The sequence below is a fragment of the Leptonychotes weddellii genome, unplaced genomic scaffold, assembly GCF_054177405.1.
Source record: "Leptonychotes weddellii isolate Sample4059 unplaced genomic scaffold, ASM5417740v2 HiC_scaffold_1340, whole genome shotgun sequence".
Classification (NCBI taxonomy): domain Eukaryota; kingdom Metazoa; phylum Chordata; class Mammalia; order Carnivora; family Phocidae; genus Leptonychotes; species Leptonychotes weddellii.
The window spans coordinates 5,117-7,845 of record NW_027713689.1 but is presented as its reverse complement, the minus strand read 5'-3'; the positions used below and the strand labels follow the sequence as shown (position 1 = coordinate 7,845).

At 38.0% G+C, this 2,729-nt stretch overlaps 1 non-coding gene across 1 annotated transcript; it reads right to left on the bottom strand.

Annotated features, from left to right (window-relative positions):
• Positions 1–1,149: 1,149 nt before the first annotated feature.
• LOC115945114 (small nucleolar RNA SNORA31) lies at positions 1,150–1,283 on the bottom strand. The gene has a single exon (XR_004079587.1). It is a non-coding gene; the product is annotated as a small nucleolar RNA SNORA31 (small nucleolar RNA).
• Between the last annotated feature and the right edge of the window lie 1,446 nt (positions 1,284–2,729).

Sequence of the window (2,729 nt, the reverse complement as noted above, 5' to 3'; positions counted from 1 at the left end):
ATTTTGCTTTTGTGTCCCTTTTGCTAGAGGAGACCTATCCAGAAAAATGTTTCCATGACTGATGTCAAAGAAATTACTGCCTGTATTCTTTTAGGAATTTTATGGTTTCAGGTCTCACATATAGGTCTTTAATCCATTTTGAGTCCATATTTGAGCATGGTGTAAGGAAGTGATTGGTTTCATTGTTTTGTGGGTGGCTGTCCAGTTTTTCCAACACCATTTGTTGAAGAGACAAGTCTTTTCCCCATTGTGTATTCTGGTCTCCTTTGTCATGGATGAATTGACCATACAAGAATGGGGTTATTTCTGGACTGTCTGTTCTGTTCCATTGACCTGTGTATTCATTTTTGTGCCAGGCCATATTGTTTTGATTCCTACAATGTTGTAGTATATCTTGAAATCTGGAATTGTGATACCTCCAGTTTTGTTCTTCTTTTTCAAGATTGCTTTGGCCCTTGAGGGTCTTTTGTGTTCCATACAAATTTTAGGATTCTTTGTTCTAGTTGAGTGAAAAACTGCTGTTGATATTTTGATAAGGATTGCATTAAAACTGTAGGTTCCTTTTGGTAGTATGGCCATTTTCATATTGGTTCTCCCAATTGATGAACATGGAATTTGTTCATGGATTTGTTTCTGTCATCTTCAATTTCTTTCACCAGTGTTGGATAGCTTTCAGAGTACAGGTGTTTCACCTCCTTGGTTAAGTTTTTTGCTAGGTGTTTTAAACGTTTTGGTGTAATTGTAAACAGGACTGTGTTCTTAGTTTCTCTTTCTACAACTTCATTAGGAGGGTATAGAAACGCAACAGATTTCTGTGTATGAATTTTGTATCTGAAACTTTATTGAATTTATCGATCACTTCTAGTAGTTATTTGGTAGAGTCTTTAGGGTTTTCTATGTATAGTCTCATGTCATCTGAAAATAGTGAAAGTTTCTTTCCTGTGGCAGAAAACCAAAAGGAATCCATGGCTGGCATGTCAACCTAAAGAAAAAATATCAGACAAGTGCCTAGAAATATCCAAGAAGTTTATATGTAATCTTCCTTTCTTTTTTTGAAGATTTTTTTTTAATTTTTTTTTTTTTTGGAGTAAAACAAGATTTCATTGTTGACAAGGTTACTTCTGAGTTGCAGAAATTCTTTTGGTTTTTCCCTGTACTCCCCCATTCAATCTGGACTGCCATAATGAGACAGACAGAAAGTGCGAGGACACTTTTTTCTTGCATCTCTAGTGGAAACCTTAGCAGCAGACAGGAACTGCTCCAGGTCTGTCAAACGGATGCATTATTTATTTATTTTTGAGAGAGAGAGAGAGAGAGAGAGAGAGAGGAGAGGGAAAGACAGGGAGAGAGAGAAGCTCAGGTAAGACTCTCTGATGAGCATGGACCCCAACACAGGGCTCGATACCATGATCCTGATGCTTAAGCAACTGAACCACCAAGGTGCCCTGAGGGCTATTTGTCATCTTTCAAAATTGAAAAAGAAATTCAAATCAACAACTGCCACACGATTTTCAAAACATTCGTCATAGTAAGCAGTACATTTTATTTTAGTTTTAGTTTTTTAGTTTTTTTCAAAATTTAAATTCAGTTAATTAGCATATAATATAGTATCAGTTTCAGAGGTAGAGGTCAGTGATATCAGTCTTATATAATATCCAATGGCAATTACATCACATCCCCTCCTTAATGCCATCACCCAGTTACCACATCCCTCCACCATCGTCCCCTCCAGTAATGCTCCGTTTGTTTCCTATGATTAAGAGTCCTTATGGTTTATCTCCCTCTCTGGTTTCATGTTCTTTTATTTTTCCCTCTCTTCCCCTATGACCCTCTGTTTTGTTTAATTCCACATACTAGTGAGATCATATGATAATTGTCTTTCTCTGATTGACTTATTTCGCTTAGAATAATACCCTCTAGTTCCATCCAGTTCATTGCAAATGGCAAGATTTCATTTTTTGATGCCTGAGTAGTATTCCATTGTGTATATATATCACATCTTCCTTATCCATTCATCTGTTGATGGACATCTGGGCCCTTTCCATAGTTTGGTTATTGTGGACATTGCTGCTATAAACATTGGGGTACAGGTGCCCCTTTGGATCACTACATTTGTATCTGTGGGGTAAATACCCAGTAGTGCAATTACTGGATCATAAATTAGCTCTTTTTACAACTTTTGAGGAACCTCCATACTGTTTTCCAGAGTGGCTGCACCAGCTTGCTTTCCCACCAACAGTGTAAGAGGGTTCCCCTTTCTCTGCATCCTCACCAACATCTGTCATGTCCTGTCTTGTTAATTTTATCCACTCTGACTGGTGTGAGGTGGTATCTCATTGTGCTTTTGAATTCTATTTCCCTGATGCCAAGTGATGTGGAGCATTTTTTCATGTATCTGTGGGCCATTTGTATGTCTTCTTAGGAGAAATGTCTGTTCATGTCTTCTGCCCACTTCTTGACTGGATCGTTTGTTCTTTAGGTGTTGAGTTTGATAAGATCTTTAAAGATCTTGGTTACCAGTCCTTTATCTGATAGGTCATCTCCAAGTATCTTCTCCCATTCTGTTGGTTGTTTGGTATTGTCGACTGTTTCCTTTGCTGTGCAAAAGCTTTTTATCTTGAAGAAGTCCCAATAGTTCATTTTTGCCTTTGTTTCCCTTGCCTTTGGAGAGATATCTAGCAAGAAGGTGCTGCGGTCGAGGTCACAGAGGTTACTGCCTTTGTTCTCCT